Below are 21,703 nucleotides of genomic sequence, written 5' to 3'. Positions count from 1 at the left end.
TTAGCCACTCCAGAATCTCAGAAAAGACAGTAAGGTACGCTCTCTACTGTTTTTGGAGGAAGCATGACCCTTTAGAACCTTGTTTTTAGATTCATGAACTCTAGAACAGAGGGAAGCAAACCTTTGTTATTTGAAATCACTCCATTTTCTACACCCTGGCATAGTTATGTAGTCTTAGGCATCCACGTAGTGGAAATAAAGCATATTTGAACACAAAAACTTTTAAATACCTGAACATAACAGTTGTATTTGTAATAGTCATAAAATGGAATATACAAATTTTCATCAGTAAGTGTATGAATGGAAATCTTGAATTTTGAACATACTGGATAGCCGCTAAGGAATATTAAAAGAGTGAATCATGAAGATATGAAACAGCAACAAATAAACAGAAATTTAAAAGTGAATAATGTTTTACATAAAACATTCATATGAAACACTGTACAACTCAAAATAATCTTTTGAAACATAACAAACCAGTTTTTGCCTGGAAAAGGATGAGGAGGGATAAGAGGAAAAGGATGTGAAGAAACTGGGTGACAAGAAAAGGTCATTATCTTGATTTGTGGTGATGATTTATGGTTGTACACATGTGTCAGAGCTCATTAAATCATACACATTACAATGTACTGTTGCTTGTATGTCAACCATAGTTCAATAAAGCTGAAAAAAATTAATTTTCTGGGATGAGTGCCATGAGAAAGGAGTCCTGAAATAGTTTGTGGATGCAGCGAGATGGAACTTATCCAGGCTCATGCTGAGAGGCATAAAATTGAAACTTATCAAGACATCATGCATTAACACAGAAGGAGGATAAACTTGTCTACAAAAGTGGAATTTATGATTTTGGAAAATATCTTAGCATGAGGAAGTAAAATGTCTGAACTCAAAGAGACAGATGACTTGGAGTAACTTTTACAAGCTGAATTATTTCTTGAAGTTTAAAGGAAACAGGTAGAGAGAGGTGGAGAAGCCAGAGTGTGTGAAGCAAGAAGAATGGACAAGCCTCACATTTCATTTCAATGAGTTGATTTTTTCTGAAGAATTGCAGGAATTTTTGCAGTACTCTAAGACAATTGTAAATGAGGAACTGAAAGATACGTGGCTTATTAGTAGTCATATACTAAAGAAATTTTTTGAGAAAATATTAAAAATTCTAGTATTAAATATAAATCAGTTTTGTTTGCACTCAAAATAGTTTTTTTTTTAATTTCTGCATTTATTTTCTCTGTATTCTGCCACACATTGGAGCCATATTTTACAAATAAAATTGTTAGCTGGTATCCTACCACAAACAATTATTTTTAATTTAAGAAGGTTTCTGCAGTTGTTTTAAAAGAGGTAGTTTTAAAAGACACACTTTTATCTTCCTTACATTTTAAAATGTTAAACCACCATGAATTTTATACCTTTGAGGCTCTACCATAAGAAAATATAAGAATAGTGAGAAGAATAATGATTCTTATAAGTCCATTATGATCACACTACTCCTTATCTAATCTTTTGCTTGTCTTGTTATATTATGCTTAATGCTAATGTATTATATAAGTTTCTCCTCAGAGTTGCCACATTTCAATCTTATATAATCCCAGTTGTGGTATTTTGAATGACAATGTCCCAATAGGCTAATATATTTGAATGTTTGCTTCCCACTTGGTGGAACTGCTTAGGAAGTATTAGGAGGTGTGATCTTGTAAGGAGAAGTGTGTCACTGGGGTTGGGGTTTATGGTTTCAAAAGCTCATACTATGCCTAGTCTCACTTTCTGTCCTGTGTTGTGTTTCAGATGTAAGCTCTCCAGTTTTGATTTTCCAGCCCCATTCCTGCCTACTTCTCTGCCATGGTGATCATGGACTAACTCTCTGAAAGTGTAAACAAACCCCAACTAAGTTCCTAAATTGCATTTTGAATAATGTAAGAACAATGCCACATGTACCCCTTTAAAATTACTGCATTTTAAAAATAATACATTTTCATGAACTTGGTGAGATTATTGCTGACAGGACTCTTTCTCATTCTTAACCTTTTCCAGACCCTTCTTTCCAAAATTCAAGAGGAAAATTCTCCTTGTTTATATTCTTGTAAGATGCTGAGCTTTGAGTCCTGTACTTAAACTTGAGCTCCCTGCAAAATGTCAGAGAGCTAATTTAATGCATAAGCCTTTCTCAGGCAGTACATCACGATAAATAATTATTAAAAAAATCTTGAAAGTATGCCAGAATCCCACAGTTCCAAATGCACAATAAATCACAAAATAAGTTTTTCTTTTCCCTGTCATTAGTCAATGAAGTTATAGTATGCTCAGAAGCGAATTGCTATTTAGGTTTTAGCTATATATACAAATAATAAATGAGGAAATGCATGCAGGAAAATAATGTCCTTTTGGAAGTATACAAGAGACAGACATGTTAATTCAGCCTCATAGTCCAACACTTTGGAGATTAAAGAAAGAAGATTCTGAATTCCTGGCCTGCATCAATATATAGCAATATTTCTGTATCAAAAAGAATCCCACAAAACAAGGAAGGGAACAAAAACAAGCAAAAGAACTAAAATAGATAGATGAAACAGGCCCACTCAAACACAGATAACCATTTAATATCCTCTCAAATCAAACTTCCAGAATGATGAGTAATGCTAGTAGAGCATCTTTGCTGAACAGAGATTAAGTAGTGGATATAGTAGTAACTATGTTGCTTTATAAAGCAGTTTTGTTTCAAGGTCATCCATGAAATCTCAAAAATAAGGGCAATAGTTTCCAACTGAAGCATGACTTGATCTTAGTTTTGTTGACCACACTAGAAATCTGTCTTAGCTAAATATCAGCAATTGCAATGGACACTAAGACACCCCAGGTAAGTAAATCATGTGGTTTGTTAGGATTTACGTTGAAAAAAGGAAAGCAAGTATATCAGTTTGGCTAAAGGTTTTACAGACTCACAAGGTTATCAGCAACAAGGACTTTTGATCAAATAGCTGCAGAATAATAACTATCTCCAGCGATTATAGTGTATCTATACCTACTAAAAGTAAAAAGGATAAACTAATAGGTTTAAGATTTACTACATTTTACATATATTCAAGAGAAGTCATTGGACTTTGACCTCAGGCAGTGTTCTGCTGTGATGGTGAATGAACTCTGCTTTCTCATTCCAACTATTCAAATCTGCTTACATTCTGATTCTAAGAGAAATTTAAAATTCTTCCTCATTTTATCTTAGATATACATTTAAAATTCTCAAGAACAATTGAATGATCAGTAAATTTTTTTTGTTTGAGCAATCTTGGAAATATATATCCTTGTGTTTTATTATAGACATTAGATTATAGTATATCAAGTGTGCCTTCTCTAAAAGCTAAGCTCAGGGTCATGAGAACACAAGTCAAACATGACCAATTAAGCCATGTGGAACTACTTCAGCAGGTAATTTCAAAAGAAAAAGAAAGAGGGGCAGAGATATGTCATCCAGATGCAGAAATGCCTAATCGACTTTACACAATGGAAATGAGAATTCCTAATATAATATTTGCATAAAGTTACTGACCTACTAATGCACACATGCACACACAAAGACATGGGCATTGAAACAACTCTAAATTACCTTTAAATTAATTTACCATCTTAAACTCTTTGGATTTCAAGATAAGAAATCTTTTAAGAATGAATAATAGCTATTGGAGAAAAATAAAAATTCACATACTGTCCAATGGAATCATGGAATTTTAATGACAATAATGTAGTTAATAGCAGTTACATTGCTCAATGGAAAGCTAGATGTACCTTCAAGAGAAAGGATTCAAGTTTGAGCTTAAAGAAAAATTAACTTTTCCTTTTTTTAAAAAAAAAATCTTTTTAAAATTTATTTTAAAAACAACGTTTTGTCATTTTACAGGCCAAATCAATTTCATACTCTCTCCCCTCCTTCTGATTCTTCTAACTTTCCCCAATTCCATTCCATCCCCCATCCACTCCTCAGAGTGGGTAAAGTTTCCCATGGGGATTCGACAAAGTCTAGCACATTGCTTTGAGACAGGACCAAGGCCACTGGCAGTGAGGTCAGGATTTATCCCTACTGCTTTTCCTGGGATTTTGGAACCTGTTCTCTCTGGAAGGATACCTTATTCAACCTAGATATAGGAAGGAAGGCCTTCACCAACCACATATCAGACAGAGGGCTGATCTCTAAAGTATATAAAGAATTTAAGAAATTAGACATCAAATTTCTAAACAGTCTAATTCAAAAATGGGGTACAGAACTAAACAGAGAACTCTCAACAGATGAATCTAAAATGACTAAAAGACACTGATAAGCTTCTGTACAACAAAGTACATGGAAGAGTTAATTTTAAACACCGATTTTTCACAAAGAACATCATGTATGACAGAAACAGAAAGAAAGATGTCTTCATGAAATTTTTACATCTTTAGAAAATGATTATCTATAAAATGTGTTAATTATAGAATGATATTTCTATAGGAAATGTACAGAATCAGCTTTAATTTTTAAAAACTCTTTTAATATTATGAGTATGAATGTTTTTCCTGCATGTCTTACATGTGTGCCCTTGCATTCTCAGAGTTCAAAAAAGAGCAATGGAACTGGAGTTATAGATGGCTGTGAGCCACAGTGTTGGTGCCGGAAGCTGAATGTGGATTTACTGTGGGAGCAACAATCACTCCACTGCTGGGCCATCTCTCGAGCCTCCAAACTAGCTTTTAAGAAACCTTTTTCTGAGTGTTAGTGGATGGTTAAGAGCACTGATTGCTCTTACAGAGCATTAAAGTTCTGTTACAAGGACCATATGGTGGCTCACTACCATCTAAAACTCTGCTTTCGGTGAAACCCAATAACTGCTTCTGACCACTACAGTCATCAGGCCTGAATGTGATGCACATATACACATGCAAGCCAAATATTCACACACAAAATAAAATAAATAAATCTAAACAATTTTTTTAAAAATTGTGCTTCAAATAATCACAACAAAGATTTTCATGTTGATGAGGAACTAGAGTTTTAAGAGTGTCTTTATTTGATCTTTTTTAAGACATTGTGCTTAAGCAAGAGAAAGCAAGTATAGCTTCCAGTTTGTACCTAAATTCATTACTCATGGTATTAGGAAAGGGCTAGATAAATATTTGGTCAATGGATGACATGAAAGAAGTCCTGAAAAAGAAGAGAAAACAATAGTCATGTGAATATTAAAGCCAGAAATGAAATTTAATATTGGAAAATGAACATTTTCTATATCATCATTCCTTCCTATTTTGAATACTGACAACATACCACTAAAATTTATAAGCGAACCTTACTGTGCAGTGTAAGAGTATAAGCAAATTATATTGGTATTAAAAACCACAGATAACATGTAATAATGGATAAATTCATCAAAATAATGTATTTTAATCAAAATCGCCTATAAATATTAAAATAAAATATGAAATAAAATGAAAGATATCAACAGCAAATGCATATTTCACTATTCCAAAATACTATTGAACTTTCCTCAATCCTCGCACTCGAACCATAGGTTTACAGTGCAGAAAATAATTTCATGATCCCAGGTATAAAGTCTGATTTGGTCCACAAGCACAATTACTAGTTAAAAAAACATTAAAAGCTATCATTGCAGAGATGTAAGATTATTTTAAGAATCAGCTGAAAGACCAGACAAGGCTTAATAGGAATGGTTAGGAAACTTTGAGTAGCTGAATCAACAACAGCTGTGGTTAAGTACGGCAGAGTAGCAATAAAATGAAGAATGCGAATAGGAAATGTGTTCAATTTTGGATTAGAGGATGGGGGAATAGAGTAAAAATCATATTTTTAAACTGAGTACATGCTAGTGTTGTTAACAGAAATGGAGAACAGAGATAAAAGAGTCATTTGGTAGGTGAAGTAGGGGAAAGGTGAACAGTTCAGTATGAACATGTAACACGAGGTATATCTGAAGATTTCAAGTGGAAATGTCTGAAGGGCATTTGGATGCGTGAGTCTGGGTGATAAATTGTTGTGACAGAAAAACCACTTCAGGGGTGGTGAAGGATGCCCTGGAATCTGGTGCAATCTTCCGTGAAAACACACGGAAGATGGAGACAGCATGCAAAGAAAAACCTTTTCAAGAAACAAAGGCAGGGCAATCAAGTAGGTAAATTTAATAATATTGTTGGTAAAAAATAAATTAGACGTGGTTAAGCCATCTTATAGTCTTAGATCATGCAGTGGTTAAAATAAGAATGATACACAAAGTTTATATGTTTGAGTATTTAGTTCCCAGTTGTTGGAATGTTTAGGAAGGATTAAGAGGTGTGATCTCATTGGAGGTGGTTCAACACTGGGGGTGGACTTTTAGGTATCAAAAGCCCACTGTCAACTCCATTCTTCCTCTCCTTCTTCCTCTCCCTCCCTCCTCCCTCCTCTCTCTCTTTCTCTCTCCATCTTGTGAATAAGATGTAATTTCTCAGCTACCATTCCAGGACCCTGACTTCAGCAAAGGTTTATACCATGGTGACCATGGATTAACCCTCTGAAGCTTGGCCTCCAATTTAATGCTCTCTAAGTTGCTTTGGTCATGGTGTTTATTCACAGGAATAGAACAGTAGTTAAGACGGAGATGAACAAAAATAAGCACAATATTCACTCTGCTTATTTTGGAGAAATAAAGACATTGTTTTCACTAACAAAAGCATTTTTAGCCACCTTAGCAAAACAGAAGCCAATTGTCCTGAGTTAAGGAGTGAATAGAGTGCAATTACACTTTCAAAAACTAGTTGTTAAAGAAAAAAAAATAAAAGCTCTCAAAGCATGAATGGGTGTATGAGTGTAGACGTTTGTATGAACTGTAATTGAAGCTTTTTCAGTTGCTTGAGTGCATGGAAAATAATCTCAAAAAGAGAGCAGATTTAAAATATAAAAATGAGAAAATCAGTTAACAAATTATATTTACCTATGCTATTAAAAATAAAAATCTTTCTAAGATATTAAAGTCAATCTTTGGAAAGGCAATTTTTACTATAAAATTGATAACAATAGGTGAAATTTAGACTGATTTTTTTTTCTTAATTTATTTTTTTTATTTTGATTTCAAACCACAGTTCTCTCCTCTCAACTCCCCTCAAGTCCATCCACTCCTCCCAATGGGTAAGGGCTAAAAAGAATGATTTTTTTAGTACATAGAGATTTTATTGCTTTCTGTAAGATGTGCTTATACTGAATTTGCTAATAACTAGTTCATTTTCCAGCCTATAGCCCAACAACCAATTAAAAAACAAGTAGATGTTTATATGAGTGTGAAAAATATAAAACTTACTTTTACTATAAATTGAATAATAAAAGAATGATAGCATACCAATTATGTACAAACTGCCACTTTGTACATAAAAATAAAATTTATTTCACTAAAATTCTGGAAATTTTTATTTTTGTTAATAATTAAAGTAAACATGAACCATTGTATTTGTTGTCAATATGTCTAGTTGTCTGTAAGAAGATGAAAGCTATAAACATGCTATCATTGTACTAGTAGAACAAAAAAAATAGTTAGAATATGACAAACAACCATCCCTTTCTTCCCCACAGAAATTTCACTTCGCAACCAGTTTTAGAGAAGGAGGAAAATAAGTAAACACTTGCTTAAACAGCCTCCCCAGACACATTACTGAACACTAAAATGAATAATCCATTTGGGGCTTGGAGTCACAATTTCCAGAAGTAATCTCTTTTAAAAGCAATAAGTATACAGAATCTACAATAGTATCTGAGAGTCAAATTCCTTCACTGAATTGTTTTACGTTGTCAATTTTTTTGTTTTCCTATTGCTTCTCCAATAAAATGAATAAATGTATAAAATAGTTTCTTATTGAAAGATAAAACTCAGAACTAAAATGGAGATTATTTTTGTGATTTCTGTTCAGTAAGGCTTTTTCAGGGTATAGAACAGAACAGAAAAATTCTATTGTTTTATGTAATTTGTAGTTTTGAAAATTTATCTTGAATTTTAAATTATCGTAATATCAAATTTACCATTATTCTGTATTATATGGTGAGGGGCACAAAGGTCGGGGCATTTCTGTGAATCTCACAGTAGACACCTTTGTGTAGTTATTTCACTTTTTGTACTTTTATATGGTTTCTAGGAATGCAGCTCAGGGCATGGAGTCACACAGAATTCACCTTTGCTCATAGAATCATGTCATTTGCTCTGAATTTTTCATCTTACTCAGAAACTCTATTGCTGCTTGTAAGCTTTGCTCAAACTTAGAATCTTATAATTAAGTAGGCAGGAACTAATGTCCAAAAGCACAAACAAGATTTCAGAAAAGTGAGAGGTATAAAAAATTGTTTCAATGACTGAGTATGATTTAATAATATTTATTAAAACTTCATATCATCAAATTAAAAAATGAAGATCAGGATGAATAAGATTTAAAAAGCCATAAATTTATTTGATAGAGCGGTCATCACTTCTACCAAGGTTTCTTGTAAACAACTTATTCTGTTTGTTATTATAGTAGAGTACTTTTAGCAAAGAATCTACACAAGTGATCTATACACATGATCATATAATGTCTTTTTGTGGTTTCAATATAGTTTGTTCCCTCCACAGTCAAGTGAAAATTTCCAACCTGGGAGAAGAGGCCTTTAAAGACTTAATCAGCCATGACAAGGAATGTCTCTTTCATTGAATGGATAAGTTAGTGAGAAAAAGCTGGTGTGAAAGGAGGGCACCCTCCTTTCAACTTTTTTTCTGAACTCTGACTTGCCCAGCTACTTTCCTGCCTGAAGTCAGAATACAAGGCTTACTAGAATCTGACAATTCACTCTTGGACTCCAGGGCTCAGTCAAATAAACTTCTTTTTCTTAACATATAAGCATCCTCCTGAATATTAACCTTCATCAGGCGATGAAAGGAGACAGAGACAGGGACCCACATTGGAGCACTGGACTGAAATCTCAAGGTCTAAATCAGGAGCAGAAGGAGAGAGAGCACGAGCAAGGATCTCAGGACTGCGAGGGGTGCACCTACACACTGAGACAAAGGGGATGTTCTATCAGGAACTCACCAAGGCCAGCTGGCCCAGGTCTGAAAAAGCATGGGATAAAACTGGACTCGCAGAACATAGCGGACAATGAGGACTACTGAGAAGTCAAGAACAATGGCAATGGGTTTTTGATCCTACTGCACGTACTGGCTTTGTGGGAGCCTAGGCAGTTTGGATGCTCACCTTACTAGACCTGGATGGAGGTGGGTGGTCCTTGGTCTTCGCACAGGCCAGGGAACCCTGACTGAGCTTTGGGCTGATGAGGGAGGGGGACTTGATCGGGGGAGGGGGAGGGAAATGGGAGGCGGTGGCGGGGAGCAGGCAGAAATCTTAAATAAATAAATAAAATAATAAACACCTTTTCTTTAAAATGACCCAGTATCAGACATTCAGACAGTTGCACAATATTGAGTAAGATAGCTCCCATAATAGTCTGGAAGGTAGATCTTAAACTTTCTAAATTTTAAAGTAGAAAAAAATAATGCCCAAGATGACAAATATGAATACATAATCAACTTGGTAATCAAATCCAGGTATTTCAAACCCATGATGTCATTTTGTTTCAAGATTAAAATATCTTACCATAGGAGATGATGATCCTACTTTTCTTATAGTTTCTAATTTGACAAGTGGTATGGGAAGTTCTTCTGTATATGTATTGCTTTTATTGGTTAATGAATAAAGAAACTGTTTTGGTGAGTGGCTTAGCAGAATAAAACTAGGTGGGGAAAACTAAACTGAATGCTGAAAGAAAGAAGGCAGAGTCAGTGAGATGCCATGTAGCCACCAGAGGGGAAAGACGCAAGCTGCCAGTTGGAACCTTGCCACTAGGCCACAAGCCTTCAGGTAAAATATAAAATAATGGAAATGGGTTAATTCTAGATGTAAGTGCTAGCTAGCAATATGCTTAAGTGATTTGCCAATCCTTGACTTAAATAATATAGTTTTCTGTGTGATTATTTTGAAGTACAGACCTAAACAGAGAACTCTTAACAGAGGAATCCGAAATGGCTGAAAGACACTTAAGGAAATGCTCAACATCCTTAGTCATCAGAGAAATGCAAACCAAAACAATTCTGAGATTCCATCTTACACCTGTAAGAATGACCAAGATCAAAAAAACTGATGACAACTTATGCTGGAGAGGTTGTGGGGAAAAGGGAACACTCCTGCATTGCTGGTGGGAATGCAAGCTCCCGCAGCCCCTTTGGATGTCAGTGTGGTGATTTCTCAGAAAATTAGGAAACAGCCTTCCTGAAGACCCAGTAATACCACTTTTGGGTATATATCCAAAGGATGCTCAATCGTGCCACAAGGACATGTGCACAACTATGTTCATAGCACCATTTTTTTTTTTTTGCCATAGCCAGAACCTGAAAACAACCTAAATTCCCTTCAACCGAAGAATGGATAAGGAAAATGTAGTACATTTACACAATGGAGTACTACACACCGGAAAAAATAATGACATCTTGAATTTTGCAGGCAAGTGGATGGAGCAAGAAAACATCATTTTCAGTGAGGTAATCCAGACCTAGAATGACAATTATCACATGTACTCACTCATAAGTAGTTTTTAAACATAACGCAAAGAAAACCAGACCACCAATCACAATCCCAGAGAACCTATACAACAATGAGGACCCTAAGAGAGACATACATAGATCTATTCTACATGGACAAGGTCTCCTGAGTATATTGGGAGCATGGGGACCTTGGGAAAGGGTTGAATGGGAGGAAAGAGGCAGGGAGGGGAGGAGAGAAAAATGTAGAGCTCAATAAAAATCAATCAAGAAAAATTAAAAAATAAAGGAGAGTCATGGTGGGTAAGTATTCCATTGTTCAGGGCATTCCTGGAATCTAGAAAGTATTTCTTTGTATCTTATTTACTCTGATTTGCCAATTTAAAAAGATATAAGGAAAATTGGGTTGTTATCTTATATAACAAGACATGATATACCCTTTAAACATAATTATGATGGAGCTGAAGGTCAATTCTATAGGTGATTTCATCCTTATTCTTTTATTTCATCATGACAAAAGAGAAAAAAAATATCAAAAATAGAAGAATCGTTATAAAAGTAACTTGAAAAAAACTAGCTCACTAAATCTATTGATGATTAAGTTTACAGAATAAAAATGATCACTAAGGGAGAAAAAAACTAACCAACCAACAAACAAAAACTGCCTTTCATTCCAGGATGGATGAGAAAAACTAGTTCTGTCCTGATCAACGCTGGAATCATTTGTAAATGGATCCTACTCATAAGTGCAAAGAATTTCCCAGGGCTTTGATAGTAAAGTGTAGAAAAATCTTTGGAAGGAGACAGACTCCTATGAATGGTTAAAAGATTACTCTCATACTTCTTTTTTAATGTTGTGAGTTCTATATGATACAATTTGGTTTTGAATACTATCTTGACTATTTTCTTGTCATAATAACCTAATATCAAATTGGGGGAACATAAGTATTCATTCCATTTTGTATATGTGTGTGTGTATAGGTATGTATTTGTGTGTGTATGTGTGTGTGTTAGGTACCTGCATTTTTAACTCATTCATCAAGTAACTAGGGAAACCTGGTTCAGCCTTTGAGTAGTTTGACTACAAGGAAGCTATCCCACCTGGCTTATCCACATTCATATTTTAATAGAGATGCTATCACAGCATGAAATTAAAATAGATGGATGCTTTAGAAATAAAAGTCTTAAATTATTGCATTTATTTTTATCCATCTATATTTATATTTTTAATGAAAAAGAGCTGACCTGTGAAAAAGTCACAGAGATTAAATTCCAAGGAGAACTTGAAGCATCAAGCATAACTATTTATCTCCTGATGAGTTTATATAATTTTTAGGTGGCAGCCTCAGATTCTCACTACATTAGGAATGTAGACTGAAGTTTCTGTTCATCCCAGCCCCAATGCCATTCAGTCCCAGAGGAAATGCAACAGAGGCACTTTAAGACGTTGGATCATCTGGGCATATGTTTCTATCGGTGATTTTTCAGGGGTCTTCCTTGATAAAACCTGATTTTTCTTAACCCAGAATTAATCCACAGGCTCTCATTTCCATGTAAATGAAAGCAGAACCTTTTTTCCAAAGTAACATATTTTTTGACTTAAATTTTGAAGTCAATATATTTTTAAAATATATAGGCTGGTTTAATCCAGCAGTATTTATAATAAAATGTCTTTAAGTAGCTGTTGCTCTTTTCTTAGCAGTCAAACAATTCAAAGACAACACAATAATATATAGTATCTACACTCTGTATATTTTTCATCTTTACATGACTTTTTTATTATTCTATTTCTCTTTTAAGGACTTTCTCTATCCTTTTTTCTTTCTTTCCCAAGCCTAAGAATATTTTAAAACAGATTGTAAACTGTTTAAAGTTTTTTTTTAACATCTGAATATGTCTTTGCTGTATTTCTCTTTTTCTAACCACACGAGTGTTTAATCTGCTAAATAGCATGGTTAGGAGTAAAGCTTTGGTGTGTGCCTCCACCTCATTCCTTGACTTCCTGAGAGTCTTGTTTCATGGTGGAAGGACTGGCAGAAGCCAGTTTATTACAACTCTGTAGAGTTTATAGGCCCATGCCACCACCAAGAAACATGCCACAGACTGCTCACAAAAACCATTTAAGCATTTGGTAGCAGGGCCTCTTGAAAGAGCTGTAAGGTTTTTGTTGCTAATGCTGAGTCAGGAATCCTCTAGCAAACAGACCATCCAGGAAAATATTGCTATCAAGAAGCCATGCTTGACTCTGTTCTTTTATGTTTAGAATTCCTTCCCAAGCTCTCTCAGGTTTTATGTGGATATAATTGCTGAACATTTGGCACCCTTTGTAGACAGAAGTTTCTTTTCCACTGGGACCTCCATCCATTCAGTCCCAAATAAACACACAGAGGCTTATATTAATTAGAAAGTATTTGGACTATTGCTCAGGCTTATTAATAACTACCTCTTACAGTATTGATTGACCCATAATTCTTTTTTTTTAAGATTAATTTATTAAGCATACAATGTACTGTTGGCAAGGAAGGCACCAGGTCTCATTACAGATGGTTGTGAGCCACCATGTGGTTGCTGGGAATTGAACTCAGGACCTTTGGAAGAGCAGGCAATGCTCTTAACCACTGAGCCATCTCTCCAGCCCCTGACCCATAATTCTTATTAGACACATAGCCTGTTACCTTTTCTCAGTATGGCATTTTCATCTTTCTTTCTCTGCATCTGGCTTGTGACTATGTCTCTGCCTTTCCTCTTCCCAGAATTCTCCTAGCCTGGTCACCCAGCCTATACGTCTTACCTAACTACTGGCCAATCAGTGTTTTATTAAACCAATATAAGTGACAAGTCTTTACAGTGTGCAAGAGCATTATTCCACAGCAGAAATGTGCTTAGGAGCTAGGTTTCTTTCTTTCAAGGCCAAAAATTTTAATAATTCAATAAATCAATTATGGTGTTTGGATAAAAAGGATGCTGTGCTTAAATATTATTTTCAGACTAACAGTGAATAAATCTCTACAAATTTAAAAATAACAAACAACTATTAGCTTAAAACTAATAGTCACTGTGTAAGGGCAGAAAAAAGTCTAGCACAATTAAAACATGTTGCTAAAATAAATATTTCTGAATAAAATTATCCTTGAATACTGAACCAGGACTTGCCTTTATCATTCATTCGTAATGTCTTGTCTCCTTCCTTCCTTCCTTCCTTCCCTCCTTCCTTCCTTCCTTCCTCCCTCTCTCCTTCCCTCCCTCCCTCCCTCCCTCCCTCCTTTCCTCCCTCCCTCTCTCTTTCTTTCTGTCTGTCTTTCTTTCTTTCCTCTGCCCTTATTTTAATCTGTTTTGGGAACTTGGATCATATTTCATGTTCCACATGAAGCTTTCCCAGACTGCTACTCAAAATTTTGTTTGTTTTCCTTAATCCTAACAAAATTTCTTACCAAAACCATTCCATTTCATAATAGCTTTTGGGCTAGTATTTCAATGTATGTAGAGTAGGCAGAAACTACTTAAGGCCTACAGATGATTCTCCCTGATGCTGGTATTCTGCCAACAGAAATGTATTTCACTAGAGTAAGCATTACTTTTTCTAGTCAGGCCAAATAAGATGCAAATACCACCAGATGATGTCACATGCCAAACATCTCATAACATTATCCTGCTGTCTAATCACATTGCTCTCAATAACAGAAAGCGTGGCTGGAGTAACCACATAATAATAAGGTACTTTGTGAGCCTGGTAATACTTAGGAATGAGGAAATGAAAGGAAAAACTCTGTACTCATGGTTAAAACACAGAAAAGGAACTGAAATCTTTGACGACAGATCACGTGTATCAACACTTTTCAAGTGCCAATCTTATAGATTTTTCTTATATTGATTTTTTCTTTTAATTTCTGTGATTTCCGCCTAAGAAACTGGCAAATTTCTTTAAAAGAAAATCTATTGTGTGCCAAATATTGTTTCTATTGTGTTATTGCATTATATGGTTTAAAAACTGAAAACATTTTTGGTTTAGATATTCTTTTTATTTTGACATCTTTATAACATTAAATAAACTATATAAAATGTGAAATGACTTATCTTAGTGCCACTATGAGTGATATAAGTTGCCTTTATTACGTGTGTTCGTTCAGAGTTGTGACACAGTGAAATACCGCAGGCTGGGCTGCTAAGAAATAGATGTTTATTTCTGGAGGCTGGAACATCAAAGGCCAAGGGCTGACTGGTTTGGTTCCTAGAGAGGGCCCTCCCCCCAGCTTGCTGATGATTGCTTGTGTGCTGTGTCCTTGCATGATCTTTCTTCTGTGTTTAGAGACCAGGAGACACTAGCCTTCTGATGTATTGTCTTAGAAAGAAAGACAGGTTTGTGGGTAAAGTAAGCATGAAGGTCAGAACATACATAAAGTGAAATATTCTCAGAAATAAACAAGAGACCCTGTCTCAAAAAAGGTAGGAAGCCTGACATCCAAGGTTCTCCGCTGGCATTCACATGAATGTGTTTGTGCGCACGAGCACACACACACACACACTTTTTAAAAATTACTTTATAAATAGTACCATTCAAAGTTTCCACCTCCTCCCCCCCCCTCCCACTTCCCTCCTACTCCCTCCCTCACCCTCCCTCCCTCTCCCTCCAGTCCTAAGAGAGTGCAGGGTACCCTGCTCTGTTGGAAGTCCAAGGTCCTCCCCCCTCCATCCAGGCTAAGGAAGGTATGCATCCAAATAGACTAGGATCCCAAAAGGCCAGTACATGCAGTAGAGACAAATCCCAGTGCCATTATCATTGGCTTCTCAAGTCTGCCCAATTGTCAGCCACATTCAGAGGGTCCAGTTTGATCCCATGCTCGTTCAGTCCCAGTCCAGCTGGCTTTGGTGAGCTCCCATTAGATCAGGCACACTGTCTCAGTGGTTGGACCAACCCCCCTCATGGTCCTGACTTCCTTGTTCATATTCTCCCTCCTTCTGCTCTTCAATTGAACGTTGGGAGCTCAGTCTAGTGCTCCGACGTGGGTCTCTGTCTCTATCTCCATCTGTCGCTGGATGAAGCTTCTATGGTGATATTCAAGATAGTCATCAATCTGCTTATGAGACAAGGCCAGTTCAGGCACCCTCTCTTCCACTGCCCAGGGTCCTAGATGGGGATATCTCCGTGGATACCTGGGAACCCCTCTAGAGCCAAGCCTCTTGCCAACCCCAAAATGGCTCCCTTAATTAAGATATCTTCTTTTCTGCTCCCATGTCCATCCTTCCTCCCTCTCAACCATTCCACTCCCCAAGCTCTCCCCAACCTTCCCCTTCTCCCTTCTCTCTCCCCCCTCCCCTTCTCCCCATCCCACCCCACCCTCATGTTCCCAACTTTTGCCTAGTGATCTTGTCTGCTTCCAATTTTCAGGAGGATCTATATGTTTTTTTTTTTCCTTTGGGTTTACCTGATTACTTAACTTCTCTAGGATCACGAACTATAGGCTCAATGTCCTTTGTTTATGGTTAGAATCCACTAATGAGTGAGTACATACCATATTTTAAAACTACACTGGTTTCATATTGTAAGCCACAGATTCGTCATATTGGACATGTCAGATGATGATGTTTTCCAATAAAGTAATTGGTTTTCAGCTGTTAAAAGACTAATCCTAATTCCACAATCAAGAGTTCAATTTTTTTAAATCTCAAATTTAGTTACTTCTGTAAAGGTTTTCTCTCCAAATATAGACACTTGGGGCTTATGTCTTGTGAATCTGGGAAACACAGTCTAGAATGCTATGTAGTATCAAATAAGACTCACTGGCACCCTAACATACATTGAACAAATAAATACCACCCAAGTGCAGCATCCCTCTAAACACTTATGGACATAAGGTAGGAGCACAAGATTTAATTTCTGCCTCTCTTAGAAATATGAGCATCTTAAAATAACATTTTGACTAACTTTAAAAGTAACTCATGCCAAAGGAGATATGGAATATTAGTTAGACCAAATGCATTCAATAGCTTAAATCTAGATATCTTAATATATGTTGGTTACTAACCCAGTCAATGTTAGATATTTTTAAAATTGACATGGGAAATACTAATGAGAGGGCTTATTTCCCCTTACACCACTGAATTAATGATTAGCTATCATATATGAGTTTTGCTCAGACGTGATCTTTCTCACTATTCTTTTTGTCCTCAGTGGGTATGAGAAACAATGTCTTGCAAACCTTGTTTCTTGGTCTTCAAGAGAAGATCAGCAACATGCCAGAGGAGCCCCAGTGGATAACAGAGGTAGCTAAGAGCTCAGTGGAAGTTTGTTCACTGTGGAATCTTCATTATGGTAGATAAGATGGCTTTGTAAAAGAAACTTCTCAGTGCTGAATTGAGAAGGCAGCTCAGTCCAGACTATGCCACATTAAAAAGCCAAAGTGAGACTAGACCAATTTGCAACAGAAAAGGTTTCAAGTGTCCATAATAGTACAGACCTTAAGTTTTGCCAACTCTTATCTAAACAGCACATGGCAGCAGGGATGCAGATCATCAGATAAACAAACTGATTTCAGAAAACATGATGCCCAATGAGAGCATGATGAACTAACTGTTCATGGTTGCCTGGCTCTCACTTAACGTCTCCTAAAGTCATAGCACTTCTTAAAATTCAAGTACTATCTTCAATGCCAAAGAGGATGTGGGTAATTTACTTAATCTTCATAAACATTCTAGGGAGTAAGTTCGATTTTATTTTCTAAGTTAAGAAGAGAAAAATCAAGATTTAGATAGATTGGCCCTGCCTTTTCCACAAAACCAATATGTGGCATAGAGTTCTTTGTTCAGAACTAGAGTTTATCTTTTATTTCCATTTTCTCTTTATATTCCAGATAAGACTACTGTTATATAATACGAGGATAAAATTTTAAAATAGCACCTTAACTTAAATACATAAATTAAAAGTCCTGTGGAATTATTCCTGAAGCAGTAAATATAAATAAATTTTAGAAGTAATATAATCAAAATGAAAATAATTTAAGTATAAATTTCAAGGAAACAGAAATGTAATATTACACAAAATATTTCTCTACTACACAGTGATTTAATTTTTTTATTTTATTTATTTATTTATTTTTGATTTTCGAGACAGGGTTTCTCCATAGCTTTTGGTTCCTGTCCTGGAACTAGCTCTTGCAGACCAGGCAGGCCTCGAACTCACAGAGATCCGCCTGCCTCTGCTTCCCGAGTGCTGGGATTAAAGGCATGTGCCACCACCGCCCGGCTCACAGTGATTTAATTTTATAAACTTCTATAGCATTTTGTAAAATAATAAGTAATGACCATTTGAGATAAAATACTGGAAGAAATGATTTTCAGTATACTCAGCATGTTCAAATTGCATTTTTCTGTTCTTTAAACAGAATATAAAGAAAAATATTCACAATATATTACTTAATATACACAATATATTTGCCCTCTAAATTATTTTAAAACTTATAACATAATGATGCCATGTAGGGCTTGTAAAATGGCTCAGGAGCAGGTAAAAGCTGTTAAGCTTGATTACTTGAAGTAAATCCCTGAGACTCACACAGTGGAAGGAAAACTTCCTGAAATTTGTACTGTGACCTCTACACATATTTACAAACACACATTCATACACACACGAACATAGATAAAGTATAAAATATATTCAATGCTATAAGCATACTTTGAAAAAGTCAATTAAATTACTTTATCTTGCATGAAATTTATCTATACACAGTCATTATTTCCATTGAAGTCCTTACTGGAATTGCTATAGAATTATAAGATATAAATAAATGATCTTGCTTCCTTTCTGAAGAAAAACACTATCCAACTTGTTTTCCATGAATGCTATCCAGGAAATATTAAGGTGCTAATTCCCAGAGATGGCATCTCATCAGTTTGGCTCAAGGCTATTTTCAATCTACAAAACAAATTGTTTTTATACAGTTTACCTAGCTAGTTAGTGGTGAAATTGGGAAAACATCCTGAAGTAATATCTCTACAGAGTTATGAGGGGCTTTCAGGGGTAGAGTAAGCATCTACCAGTGCATCCTTATTTTTCCTACATGACTCCTTTCGAAGGCTCCCAATGTGATAAACTTCCAAAAGATCTATAAACCACTTTCTGTTTTTCACAAAGCAAACTTATCTCCGTGTCACAGAAATTCCATGGTGCCATAGTAAATTTGAAACTAAAATGTAGACCATTTTGTGGTATAAAATTCCCTGAAAGGCAGTTCTGGAGGTAAGAGAGTTGACTTTCTGGACGTCAGTAATGACTTAGCTCTTTATCATATCAATCTATCAAAATCTTAAACAAACTACCATTTATATTGGAGTCCAATAGTATGTTATACTTTTCTTTCTCCCTTCATTTTAACTGATACTTTGAGAATTGTAAAATGTATTTTGATCACATTTGTCCCCCGGCCCCAAACACCTCACATTCCCCTTTTCCTAATCACTCCCTTTTGTTATCTTCTTCTTAAGCTGGGAATTGTGTCTTACTCAACCCTGTCCTAACACTATACTATTCACAAAACAGTTAGTTTCCAAATATTTGTTGTAATAACCTGAAGCAGCTAAAACAAGTCATCATTATTAAAGTAGTGAAAAATTATATAGCTGTTCCTAAAGAAGACCATGGTGGAACTATTAACAAGAGTAAACACAGAGAACCACACATTGCTTGATGACAGCCATATGTTCTGAGACATGCAGGAGATTTTATTCTTGTACAAGCACCATGAAGTATACTTACACCATCCTAAATAAATATGTCAATCTGTCAAGGTGCCTCTTGAAAATAACAAAATACAGTAAATTGGAGACAGAAGTGCACTCAAAAATAAGCATGAAAATAGTAAATAATGAAATCCATAATACAGCCAGTTATTATTTCTAATAAAGTAACTGTCATGTAAATAATTGTATTATACGGATACAACAGGCAGTATAGTAGCTTTATTTATTTAATCAATACCACAAACAAGTATTTATTATCTCACATCTTATGTGTAATAATAAGCAGTAGAAAAATTTAAATTACATCATTGTATGAAGACACAATTATGCAGATGGTCTATCATTGATGTAAATATTGTCATGTAGTATATGACACTATACTACATGTATTCTCTTTCGCGCTCTCTCTCTCTCCATATGTGTGTGTGTGTGTATGTACTTATGTGGGGAAATGTATTTAAAACACAAGTACATGTGTGCTCATACATGTTATGCATATCTTCTTAAATATTTACCACTAAATAAATTTTAACATGTTTTACTGAAATCATGATTCAAGCTTCACAAAATATAATTAAGTCTATCCCACATAATATTAGTTGCACATAATAATTTAAAAAAAAACAAAGATTAGGAAACACATGCTATTTAATTATTATTTTCCAATAATGACATCATAGAAAGTATTATTTTTTCATATCAACTGCAATTTTTATTCTCTAACAATTATAATTTCTATAAAATGAGAATATAAGTGAATAATTTAAAAATAGTGCCATATTTAAGGCCTACATGCACTTTATAACTCTCATAACTTTTCCATTCATTGGTATATTTGTTCTAGGGGTATGTGTGTATGTGTGTGTGTGTGCATGCATTTGCATACACTTGCATGTTCAGGTGTATGCATGTGTGGCGTCCAGCGATTGACTTCTAGAATTGTTCTCTTTTGCTTTCCTCTTAGTTTTTGAAACAGAGTCCTTCACTAAACCTCAGTCTCACTGTTTCGTCTAGACTGTCTAGGTAATAAAATCCAGAGATCTTCCCACCTGTGCCTTCCAGTGATGTACTTACAGACATGTGCCACCTAGTCCACTTTAGTTTGGGTGAAAGGCGTCCACATTCAGGTCCTTGTGCTTGGGCAGACAGCATTTTACCCATTAAGCCATAACCTCAGCACCCATTTGTTTATCTGGCAGACTTGTGTCAGTGATTTATAATGACAATTTGCTTAACATTTTGCTAACTTGGGTTATAAAAACAGAAATACAGTGGAAAGAGAGAGGGAAAGTAATGTAGAAAAGCTATGTATAGGATGTGAGGACCGGTGCCAAGTCAAACATTTTCCAAATAGTCATCTAATAAATAATTTTAGAATAACTTCAGAAACAAAAATATATAAGAATAAGTTTTAAACAATTATAAAAAGGTTTTCTATCAGTATATTTGTTCCTTATACTGAAAATGTTGAAAATGTTTTCACTTTCTCTCATTGCTTTTGTATATTTGCTTCCATGCCAAGAGGGACATCTTTGCAGCTGAACAAATAGAGATCTCCTTAGTTCACTGGATCGCTGAAATGTACACTGAATACAATTCTGAAATAGTTCAGCTTTGCTCCAAGCACCAAGATTTATTTTCTGAGCTCTTGCCAATTCCTCTACACCTGGTCAATTGCTCTTCAAAATATATGTGGCTTCATTAGTGACCCCCTTGCTCTCAAACACATAAGTCAGAGAAAGAGTAAGTCAAGTACTGAATGAGGGGCATGTATACAAATAAGGAAATGAGGCTGTGGGTGGAGTCCCCAGTCTTGCTGCCATCTGCATCACTGGACTGGAAAATCATTTAAATACATTTCTCTAGTATCTCCTATCCATTTCTAGACTTAACAACATTTCTATTCTGCAGTATATAATCATTTCCATAGTATGAAAAACAGATCTGGATGAATAAAAAGATTGCCAGAAGGACATCTGGAAGCAACATTAAAGCTTAGATTTCCATGTATAAGATTCTGGAGAAGGAGTATGGCTCCAAACAAGAGCACATAGCATCAGCCTACAGCCAACTGTCACTTCATTAAATCATCAGTTCTAATTTTTCAGTGTTGAATAATAAACATCAACTGTAACTCTGAAGAAGATAACTGGTTCCAGTGATGGATCTTGGATTTCAGGGTTTTTTTGTACCATCTAGTTAAGAAGAAGCCAAATGTAGAATGTCAGTTTATGGAAATCTTGTATGTGACAGGCTGAGGTTTCTTGGTATGCTCCTTCTGTAGCCAGTTGGAAGGCTTGTGTTCCTCCCCTGAGTGTAATGAGAGGACATCTCTTGAGCGTTGTGGCAGCACATGAAAATCTCTTCCTTGTACCCTTTAAAGCAACTACTGAATAACCCTTTGC

Source organism: Chionomys nivalis, chromosome 18 (genome assembly GCF_950005125.1).
Source record: "Chionomys nivalis chromosome 18, mChiNiv1.1, whole genome shotgun sequence".
NCBI classification, from domain to species: Eukaryota; Metazoa; Chordata; class Mammalia; order Rodentia; family Cricetidae; genus Chionomys; species Chionomys nivalis.
Note: the sequence above shows the minus strand (reverse complement) of the source record.